Genomic DNA, 12,190 nt, shown 5'->3' with positions numbered 1-12,190 from the left:
GAGATGCTTGCACTCAGAACCAAAGCTTGATTTCAGAGCCTGCCTTCCCTCACTAGCCACACTGGGCAGATCGCAACTTCCCTGAACCTGGCTTTCCTTATCTTTGAATGCAAATGATAATTCCTCCTTCACCAGTGAAGCAGTGGACATGGCAGCGGTTTTGAAAGTGCTACTCAAACCTTAGTAATATTTTGTATTTTCCTCTTGGGCTGTACTGCAGCCCACACAGTAAGACTCTGTTTCTGCCTTTCCCTTCTCTTACTTGGGAGTAATGGAGGCTTGGTTGGCCCATGAGTAAGTCATTGCATTTTTTGGTTAATCTAAAAGTGGAAATGGTAAGACTTCATGGTTATTAAAATGAAATGAAATAGCGTATGGGAAACACTGAGCACAATGCCTGTCACATAGAATTTTAAGTAAAATTTAATGCAAAAATTAAAAAGCCAAACTGTAAGAAACTTGACGACAGTATAAATTATATAATCTCCTCTTTAGTTGATGAAGCATTTTTAAAGCATAGCAGAATGAGAAGTATCACAAAGGAAAGGATAGAAAAATAAGATTTGCTTCTGTTAAAAATCCTTAATTTTCTTCATGAAAACAGGTATAGTTAAAAGGCAGTTTGGGGAAAGTGTGATAAAAAGGTTATTATACTTAATATAAATGTACTATTTTTTTGCATAATTTTTGGTTGGATTTTATGAGATAGTTTATGTGAAATACAAATGGTAATAAATGTTTTAAAAGTTTAACCTTGTAAGTAATCAAACAAATGTAGTTTAAAACAATAGTGATACATGGTTTTTTACCTATCAAGGTATCTTTTTTTTTTTTAATGAATGCCTGGGGAGATGGGATGTTTTTAAACTTTACCATTTACAGAAATGGGTTTAGGCATCTATGTTAAGACCTATAAATTCATACCTTGCAGTTGTGTGCTTGAATAATTCTTGTCTAAGAATCACTGCCAGAGAAATAAAGTTGGGGACAAAACTGGCATAAATGTTTATTATAGCATTATGGTGAAAAATTTATAAACAGTGTAAATGAGGAGCATTAGGAGAAGGTCAAGTAAATAATGGTACAGCCAGCCATATTATTGATAGAACATTCTACAGCCATTAAGATGGGCATCCTGCATATACGTGTTGGTGAGTACATATTGATGAACAAAACAACGTAAGATACTTTTGCTATGTTGAGATAGAGGTAGGGTGCAAAATTATAATGCAGATCTCAATTGAAAAATAATTTAAGCATACAGAAATTAGTTAGGAAGGAGATACACAACATGTTACATTGTTTTACCCGTTTCTTTTCCGTGAGGGAGCCACAGTGGGGAGAAGAGATACCTTGGTAGGTTTTTAGCGGTGGCTCTTATAGTCAGCGTTTGGGAAGTACATCAGGGAAGTCTCTGATTGATGTGCAAACAGGGTCTAGTCTTGGGGGGGGGGGGGGAAGGCAGGTGAGGAAATTGCAGGAGCTCAGGTGAGGAGAATGCCGATGAGGTTTAAGGCTGGACTCTTGATTTCAGCAAGAGCTTCTGAGGAGTAACCAGGAAGAATGGTCTGACTGATTCGGACACGGAGTGAATAAGGAGGCTGGGGCTTGATGTCCACTGCGTTGGGGCAATATCACTAAACAGTGGCAAAGAGACTTCTGAATAGATTTCACTTACAGACTTCTCTCAAACGCAAGCCCGATGAAAGAGGACCCTGTTTTTCTTGCTTCCTTGTGTTTCTAAGTATAGTAAGTAGTACATCGGAGGCAGTGGATAAATATTTGTTGAGTGGATGGATGAACGAATGAATGAATAAGCCAGGCGGGGCTGAGGCCGCAAGCAGCAGGCTTTTTATCCATAACTTGGCAGGAGTCAGCTAAACACACACGAGGCCTAATATTCGTGTTTCAGTATGGTAAACGGTCTTCCTGGCAAGATTGTAGCCGTTGAAGATCAGGATCTTTGTCTTTTCCATCTTTGGATGCTCTCAGGGATAGGGCTTAGAGTTTTCCAACCATACACCTAGAGTTGCACCGAACAAATATTTTTTAAAATCACATCTGGCTAAATATTGGGAATCCCTATGTACGGAAACTTTAATTTTTGGTGAAAAACAAGGGAAGATACGATGAAATTTTAGTGATAGTTTTTGTCATCTTCTGACTGATCTGCTTTTTCCGCTTAATAATCTAGAGTTGTGTTTTACTTGGTTAAATATCTGTTTTTGTACTGAGCTTATGGACATGGGAAAGGGGAAAAAAAAAATCAAAATTAGAGATGACCAATGTGCTTTACTTTTCTTGAAGTATTTGGGAAATACTTGGAGAGCTTTCTGTTGAAATTTTGCTAGCCTGGAGTTTCACGGGGCGGCTGCCTGTGGGCAGAGTTAGTGGCTGCTACCCCCAGATTTCCAACAGCACTGAGCTCAGGATTCTGTTCCCTTTGCCACTACGCAGAGCCTGAGAGCCAAAGCAAGCCAAAGTTGGAGAGTGTTAGGAGTCCTAAATGTTTAATTTTGCCATTGGGCTTATGTTTTAGCTGAAGAAGGAAAATTACACATGTGGTAAATACCCAAACACCTTCCGTAAATTTGATCAAAAGAAAAATAATTCTGGTGGAGATTGTAAAATACATGAGACTTGCAGTTGAAAACGAAGGAGACTTTAAACTTCACTCTGTCCACAGAACTGTGAATGAACCATGTCCCTTTGTTGTAAGTCCTAAACAGTTAACTGCCACATGAATCTAACGAAATTGTCAGGTTATAGTAATTACATCAGTAATTTGATCTGCTGTCATTTGAATGGAGCCATGTGTGGGGAGTCAGTTACTTCCCTCTGTGGGGCTGACCCTTTTACATTCCTGTAAGCTGAAAACTAATAGAGCTCATTAAGCTTTATGGGAAAAGAGCTTTTATCACCTCGTCAAGTCAGGCAACATATTTCCATTATATTTCTAATTTCATGTGGCTCTGTGGCTGCTGATGTGCGCTCCCCTGCTAGGTTTACATCGGACCTCTCCCTCACAGACGTTTTTATTGACATTTCTGAGTCTGAATTACGTTTTGTGTGGCACCACCTACAGATGTCTTCAATTAAATGTAGGTAAATAAAAGGGATTATATATCAGAGGCTAAAAGATTCTTGAAATTCTCTTCCGAATCAGAGTTGGCCAGCCAGTCCGGTAGGGTGCAGTCTCGTTGGCCCTTTGGAGGCGGAGAGCTGTAGGAGAGGTGTTTGTCCGACGCTTCACCCTGTGTGCATGTAGGTTGCTTAGGTTTCTGTTCAGGTATGTCCTTCTGTTCCTTGATTTCAAATCAGTTAAAGTCTTCATTCAATAGGTATCGTAATAACTTAGCGAAATGTCAGCACCTGTAGCGGACGGGTACCAAGCTAAGCTCTTGGCTTCTGTTGTTTTAATTCTCACAGGGTGTCTGTGGCATAGATGTTCCCAATTTCGTTCTAAGAAAAATTGGGCCCAGAGAGGTAGATTGGCTGAGCTCAACGTCACAGCTGTTGGTTTGTGGCAACAGTAACAAAGTAGAAAGGAGAAAATGGAATACTGCCATAATATCCTTTTTTAAAAAGTTTTTAATCCCAATTAGTTAACGTACAGTGTTGTATTAGTTTCAGGTGTGCAATATAGTGATTTGACAGTTCCAGACATCACTCGGTGCTCATCATGACAAGTACGCTCCTTAATCCCCATCACCTGTTTCACCCATCCTGCCCCCCCCCCCGTGGTAATGCCGTAAGATTCTTATACTACCTGAAGTGATACAACATTTGAAGGAAGACAGTGATAAGTTCGAGATGTATTTTGTAAACCCAAGAGCAAGTTTCTCAAGCTTGGCACTATTGGCACTTGGGATCGGTTAAATCTTTTTTGTGGGCGCTGTCTTGGGCATCGGGTCTTTCTCACCGACATCTCTGGCTTCTACCTGGTAGGTGACATTAGCACCCTCCCCCTGAGTTGAAACAGAATGTCTCCAGACTTTGCCACATGTCCCAGAGGGGTAAATTGGCTCCTTGTCGAAGACTGCTGCCTTAGAGCAGCCTTAAAAACAAGGAGATACAGTTGATAAGCCGATAGTGGAGATCATTGCCATGAGAACATGTTTTCAGTCTCATGAAAGGCAGAAAAAGAAGGAAAGGTGAACAAAGAATAAGTGAGATGAACAGAAAACAAATAGCAATTTGTCCACTTAAATCCAGCCCTGTTGATGACACTAAATAGAAACGATCTGAACCATAACTCTGCTATATGGACATGTTCTGTATCTGCACTGTCCGAAGCGTGTATGTAGCTAGGGGTCATATGTAGGTATTAAGTTCTATTGAACACTATACCCAGGAATTACAAACTACATATTTTTTCAGATACACAGGGAACATTCACTAAGATGAGACCATTATATATTATGGATTATAATCCATACCATTATACAAATTTGTGCCATTATACAAATTTTAGTAATTGAAAAGGATTGAAATAATCTCTGGTCAAAATGGAATTGGGGCACCTAGGTGGCTCAGTTGATGAAGCGTCTGACTTTGGCTCAGGTCATGATCTCATGGTTCGTGGGTTCAGGCCCTGCATCGGGCTCTGTGCTGACAGCTCAGAGCCTGGAGCCTGCTTCGGAATCTGTGTTATCCTCACTCTGCTGCTTCCTGCACTCGTGCTCGTTCTCTCTCTCTCTCTCTCTCTCTCTCGTCCTCCCCCCCCCCCTTCTCAAAAATAAATAAACATTAGGGGCGCTGGGTGGCTCAGTCACCACCAGCGTCCGACTTCAGCTCAGGTCATGATCTCACAGTTTGTGAGTTTGAGCCCTGCCTCGGGCTCTATGTTGAGCACTCAGAGCCTGGAGCCTGCTTCCGATTCAGTGACTCCCACTCTCTCTGCCACTCCCCCACTCGTGCTGTCTCTCACTCTCAAAAATAAACATTTAAAAAAAAAGATTAAAAAAAATTAAATGGAATTAACTTAGATTCAGTAACAGAAAGAACTCATAATAAGGTAAACAGTGTAGTTAAAAAAAAATAGGGGCACGTGGATGGCTCAGTTGGTTAAGCATCCAACTCTTATTTTTGGCTTAGGTCATGATCTCACTGTTTGTGGGATTGAGTACCACATCAGGTCTGTGCTGACAGTGTGGAGCCTGCTTGGGATTCTCTCCCCCTACCCCACTCACTCTTACTCTCTCTCAAAATAAATAAACATTTGAAAAAATAAGCATATGAAAAGATGCTCACCATCCATTAGGGAAAGGCAGATTAAAAGCACAATGAGATACCACCACAAACCCACTAGAATGGCGATAATCAGAAGACAGTAACAGGTGTCAGCAAGATGTGGAGAAATTGGCAACTGTATACATTGTGGCATGATTGTTAAAATGCTATAGCTGTGGTTTCACATTTCCTCAAAATATTAAAGATAGGGATACTATATGACCCCAAAATACAGGAATATACCCAAGCAGAAGGAAAGTATACATTCCAAACAAAGACTTGGATGTGAAAGTTCACAGTAGCATTATTCATAATGGCCAAACCTGGAAATAATTCCCAATGTCCATCAAATGGCGAATGGCTAAATGTCCATGCGTCCAGTGGAATACTGTTCAGCAATAAACAGGCACAAATTCTGATCCAGGCTACGACATGGTTGAACCTTAAAAACATTATGCTCGGTGAAAGAAGCCAGACACAGGAGGCTGCATATTGTGTGTTTTCGTTTAAATGAATCACCCACAAAAGGGAAATTCAGAGAATCAGAAAGCAGATCGATGGGATTAGAGGTAGGACTGGAGGACTGGCTGCAAATGGGTCTCACAGGAATTTTGGGGGGGGGGTGATAGAGATGGTCCCAAATTTCACTGTGGTGATGGTTCCACAATTCTATAAATTTGCTAAAAATCACAGAATGCAGGTGCACCTGGGTGGCTCAGTCAGAGCGTCCAACTTCGGCCCAGGTCATGATCCCGTGCTTCATGGGTTTGAGCCCTGTGTTGAGCTCTGTGCTGACAGCTCGGAGCCTGCTTCAGATTCTGTGCCTCCCTCTGTCTTTGCCCCTCCCCTGCGTGCACTCTGTCTCTCTGTCTTCCAAAAATAAATGAATATTAAAATTCACAAAATTAAAAAAAAATCACCGAATTCTACACTTAAAATGGGTGAATTTGGTCGTGTGTAAATAAAACTGGGGAGAAAAGGCATATATCATTTCTTCATCCTTTAGTTTTCTAACGTGTAGAAAAGATCTGATTCAGCTTGACATCTTGCATCTTTGCCATGTCCCTAGTTGTGGTGTAGACGGGTGCACACTTGCAGTATTCAGCAAGCTGGTATTCTATATTGAAATAGATATGTTTTAATTAATATTTAAATATTAACTATGTAGTTAATACTCTCAATTTAAATGTTAGCCATTAGTATTTTTTGATAGCTTATAAGACTGTCTTATACAGAGTATGAGTGGGGGAGGGCCAGAGAGAGAGAGAGAGAGAGAGAGAGAGAGAGAGAGAGAGAATCCGAAGCAGACTCCAGGCTCTGAACTGTCAGCACAGAGCCCAGCAGGGGGCTTGAACTCAACTAACCGTGAGAGTGTGACCTGAGCCGAAGTCAGACCCTTAACCAACTTGGCCACCCAGACACCCCCCGACCCCTTTCTCCAAGCTTTTTTTTTTTTGAAGTTGAGAGCTCTTTTCCTTCTCACTTGGAACTCTGTGGTAAACTGGGGCATTGTGTCCAGTTAGGTGTGTGGATATGCACCGATTGCAAGCTGCACGTAGCAGGGGTGGGGATCTGCCCCCTGAGTCACTGGCTGGGAGCATTCGTTTTGCCGTCGAGAAAAAAAAGGACCAAGAGAACGTAACCATCTCTGCAGTCTGTCAGCAAATCAAGTATCACTGCTGGGGTGGCTCTGGTAGATGGCAGGATCTCTCCAGCGGCCAGAGCTCGGAAGAGAGGATGGTTCTTCCCCAAACTGGGTCCTCTGGCATTGGAGGGACCTCATAGAGGTGGTCGTGGAGGGTGAGGTGGAGAACGTTGAGCCTCTCAACTTGGGGAGGGAGGGAGTGCAAACAATTTTACCGAATAAGGGGGATGCTGAGATATCCAGAGAGCTGGCTTGACCTGGAGATCTGTGGAGAGAGGGCTAGGGAGAGGGTTGAGCTGGTGACCTGGGGGAAGCTTTCACCTGCTGTCTGGTAGGGTGTCTGGGAGCACCAGTTGTGTTTCAAGGGCCGGGACCAGGGCAGACAGAGGTGTCTGAACGGGGGCTAGATCTTGGAGAACGGTCATCAGGCTGCTCTTGGTACTGAACAATCAGAAAACAAAAGCTAGGCCGTGGCTTGATCCACTGGGCAAAAGTGAGATATAAGTGCTGTTTTTTTCCTAGTTCTGTGGCTTGGGAAAGAGTCATGTCATTTTCAGGCTGAGTCCCACATACTGTGGAATCAGGTTGAGTGGTGTCGGGCAGAAGCACCAGCGAGAATTCTGGAGCCAGATCCCAGAGTGCACTGGGATCATCATGTGATTACTCTCCCATCTGGTCAGGTCTGGAGGCTATTGGGCAGTTGTGGCTGGGGCGGGACTGCTAGTGAGGCCACTGACAGAGAATCTGTTGAACTGAAGACCTTCCTTTTTGCACTCTGTTCGCCTCAGTAGATCGTGCTTGAACCAGGTCTTTCATGTGGCAGTCAGAATAGTGTTCTCTGGGCTCACTCGGGCACTCAGTAACTGTTGTTGAGTAGACGAACTTGCTTCCATCTTGTTTCTGGACATCACATGATAGTTGAGCCAGTGCTATTTGAAACCTTATATTTTATAGTGAAGTTATATTATCTGGAAGTCTTTTTAGGGAAACCAACCTCCTGTGAGTAAAATAAATAAATAAATAAGTATATATACATATACATATATATACATATATATACACATATATATATACATATATATATATACACACACATATATATACATAAATTTATATATATATATATATATATATATATATATATATATATATATAAAAATTTATTCTGAGAATAAAAGAAAGCATACCAGAATAGAAAACCAGACATTAAGTAGAAAGATGCCATAAATTTCCTTGTTGAAGATTTTTCTGGCATGGGACTTAGATCAGTTTAGGCATCTTAAAACGGAAGTCCATTCAAGATATCGTTTTGGCAGATCAGTCTTCTTTAGCAGGTAGTGGTTTTCATCATTGGTCCGAGGATCTTTCAACTGTGTTCAAAATTAGGGTCATCTGCCTGGACAATTTTCATTACCCATTAAGTGTGCGTGAATGCTTCAGAAGATGTTTGAATGTAAAATCCTGGGGTGGATTAGTTTCCACGGGGATGTCAGTCTTGTTTGATGTTTGCAGTCATTCACTTCTAAGTAAAAATATCGGTTTGGGTTGTCACTGGGGGCTGCTTTTCCCCTCTGTAAGAAAGACCGGAGAAGCAAGATTCTTAACTGAACTGGTGTGAAGGAGGGGGGCCCTTCGTTAAGATCGTGACTCTCGAGTCTAAGGTGTTTGTTGTAGAGTTTAATAAATATGGACTCATTTGTAGAATTGTGAAGTTTGGAGTTCTGTTATTTTCCCTTGTAAGTGTTTTTGTGGTGTCTCACCAGAAGTCTTTTTGTTGGATAGCTAGGATTTAAAAATATAAGGAAATGTCAAAGTAAAGAAAACCATTAACAGATTAACATCTTCATTTTTATGTATGCTGTGATGAAAATGCAAAAATAAATTCCTTTCTTATTCCTGTCACACTTACTAAAACACATTTGCTATAAACCATTCCTCCGTGATTTAAGCTCTTTGTAAAGTTCAAATTTTCGTCTTTACAGTACTTCTAGTTTTCAGTTATAAATGTTAGGGTAAACTTTTTTGCTTGCTTTGAAGCATTTCATTTCCTATGATTTATGTCACTGAGAAATACATTTCTTGATTCATCCTTGGCTTAGTAAGTTGCTGAAAGTACCTTAATTCATTGCATTGACTAGAACATGTTAAATATTATGATTGTTTTGACATGGGACACCACAGAAGCAGTGGCCAGTGAGAAAAACACCGAACTGAGGTTGAGAATTCCAGGTTTCCGCCCTTCTCATTCCTGTAAATGGGTCTTGTGACCTTGGACAAGCCCCTTCATTACCCTGAGCCTCACTTTCTCACTTATAGAGTAGGGGTATCTCAAATAAAGAGCTCCTTCAAAACTGAGTGAACTTAGCCAACATTTTAACACATTTTATACAGTTAACTCTTGAGCAACACAGGTTTGAACTGTGTGGATCCATTAATACACAGACTTTTTTTTTTTTTTTACAGTACTGTAAATGTATTTCTTTTTCTTATGGTTTTATTAATAACATCTTATTTTCCCTAGCTTACTTTATTATATTACTTTATTACTGTATTCTTATACAGTATAATACCTGTAACATAAAATAATTGACTGTTTCTATTATCAGACTTCCTGTCAATAGTAGGCTCCTAGTAGTTGTTTGGGGGAGTCAAAGGTTACTTGTGAATTTCCAACTGTGCTGGGGGTGTGTTGGTGTCCCAACTCCCATGTTGTTCGAGGGTCAACTGTAGCTGCTTTTCAGACTCAGATATTAGAAATTAGGCAAATAGGGGCGCCTGGGTGGCTCAGTCGGTTGAGCGTCCGACTTCGGCTCAGGTCACGATCTCGCGGTTCGTGAGTTCGAGCCCCGTGTCGGGCTCTGGGCTGATGGCTCAGAGCCTGGAGCCTGCTCCCGATTCTGTGTCTCCCTCTCTCTCTGCCCCTCCCCCGTTCATGCTCTGTCTCTCTCTGTCCCAAAAATAAATAAATGTTAAAAAAAAAAAAAAAAGAAATTAGGCAAATAATACACATTTTACTCAACTTAAAACTTGTAGTCCCTCCAGCTTTGTCTTTCATTGTGCTTTATGTTCTGAAGCAAGCTGACACTTAGAACAATTGTGTTCACTTTCTTCTATAAAAACAAGTGTTTTCCTGTTATCTTGCTTACCCAAATGTGTTTCTTATTTTTGCCTTCAATATGGTCTCAACTGTACATATGAATTATATCTTTTAATAAAGTAATAGCTTTGGGTTCTCAAAATTCAGAGGTGGGTCATTGAGAACTCTGTCATCTAGAAGCATCTGAGCAGACTGGGAAAGTACCTAAAAACAAACACCACAAATTTCTTATGCATCCCTCTTACATCTTCTCACAGTAGCAAAGATGAGCATGTTTAATGACATGATCCGAAGATACAGTCATTCTATAGCATGTGTAAATCAAGCAGGACAAGTTTATAAATATTATGCTCAGTGTTGTAGTGTTCATTCTTGCTTAGAAACTACTTAGTTATCCAAAGGTTGTCTGTCAAATTTGTTGATTTATATTAATCCACATTAAAAAAATTTTAATGTTTTTTATTTTATTAATTTGTCTGTGTGTGTGTGTGTGTGTGTGTGTGTGTGTGTGTGTGAGAGAGAGAGAGAGAGAGAGAGAGAGAGAGAGACCGCATATGAGTGGGGGAGGAGCAGAGAGAGGGGGAGACACAGAATCTGAAGCAGGTTCCAGGCTCTGAGCTGTCGGCACAGTGCCCGGTGCAGGGCACTTGAGCTCATGAACTGTGAGACCATGACCTGAGCTGAAGTCAGACACTTAACCGACTGAGCCACCCAGGCACCCCTATTAATCCACGTTTTAAAATTCTATAAGAATCTTAGAAGTTCCATTTAAGCCGCCACAAAACCTAACACATAAAAATGTTTGTCATTTGCTCAACATTACTAATCATTAGGGAGCTACAAATTAAAACCACGATAAGATACCACCTTCACACCCATTAGGATGGCTCTTATCAAAAATACAGCAAACAACAAAGGTTGGCATGGATGTGGAGAAATTGAAACCTGTGCACTGCTGGTAGGCTTGTAAAATGGTGCAGCCTCTCTGGGAAACCAGAGGCAGTTCCTTACAAAATTGAAAATCGATTTACCCCATGATCCAGCAGTTTTCTAGGTATATACACAAAAAATTAAAAATAGGGACTCAGGTATTATAAACCACTGTTTACAGAGGCATTATTCACAATAGCCAGAAGGTTAGAAGCAACCCAGGTGGCTCTGGACCGATGAAGAGATAAACAAAACGTGGTATGTGCATAACATGGAATAATATTCAGCCTTAAAAAAGTAGATTCTGACACAGGCTGCATCATGGATGGACCTTAAGGATATTATGCGAAGTGAAGTAAGCCAGTCACAAAAAGGCAAATACTGTGTGATTCCACTTACCTTAAGTACCTAGAGTAGGCAAATTCATAGAGACAGAGTGTAGAACAGAGGTTACCAAGGCCTGGGAGGGGGCGGGGGGAAGGGGGCGGTATTACTGTTTAGTGGATATGGGGTTTCAGTTTGGGATGATGAGAAAGTTTTGTGGGTGGGTGGTGATGGTTGCACGACAGCGTGAAGGTACACTCGGTGCCCCCGAATTGTACATTAAAAATGGTTAAGATTGGGGCGCCTGGGTGGCGCAGTCGGTTAAGCGTCCGACTTAAGCCAGGTCACGATCTCGTGGTCCGTGAGTTCGAGCCCCGCGTCAGGCTCTGGGCTGATGGCTCGGAGCCTGGAGCCTGTTTCCGATTCTGTGTCTCCCTCTCTCTCTGCCCCTCCCCCGTTCATGCTCTGTCTCTCTCTGTCCCAAAAATAAATAAAAAAAAAAAGTTGAAAAAAAAATTAAAAAAAAAATGGTTAAGATGGTAAATGTTATGTGTATTTCACCACAATTATGAAATATTTTTAAATGTCAGAATTGCAATTTAATTCAGTTGAACACAAATTTAAAATTTCGAATGACGAGCATTATGTAGGAATGATGTTAACTTTTTTGATGAACAAACCAGAGAGTAGTTTGGGAAGTTTAGACCATCGTCTTCATTAGGAAACAAACTCTGAGGATTATTTTAAAAATCTATTCCTATATTATACTTAATACTAATCTGAGAAAAGGCCTCCATTTTCCTTTCTTAAATCCAAATCATTAAGCCAGTTTGATTTATCTTAAAAATGTTTCTGAGCTAGCGGTTTCTGTAAGGAGTTTATTTTCTGTGAATTTGGAGAATATTTGATTTATGTAAATGTGTACTCGTGCCTGTAAATCAATTTAACAGAGCTCCTCTAAT

At 40.9% G+C, this 12,190-nt stretch overlaps 1 protein-coding gene across 9 annotated transcripts in view; it reads left to right on the top strand.

Moving 5' to 3' along the window:
• Positions 1–12,190, top strand: part of ATE1 (arginyltransferase 1) — a 158,862-nt gene that overhangs the window by 47,587 nt on the left and 99,085 nt on the right. The window lies entirely within an intron of this gene.

Source organism: Neofelis nebulosa, chromosome 13, assembly GCF_028018385.1.
Source record: "Neofelis nebulosa isolate mNeoNeb1 chromosome 13, mNeoNeb1.pri, whole genome shotgun sequence".
Classification (NCBI taxonomy): Eukaryota; Metazoa; Chordata; class Mammalia; order Carnivora; family Felidae; genus Neofelis; species Neofelis nebulosa.
Note: the sequence above shows the minus strand (reverse complement) of the source record. Positions and strands in the feature narration are given on the sequence as shown.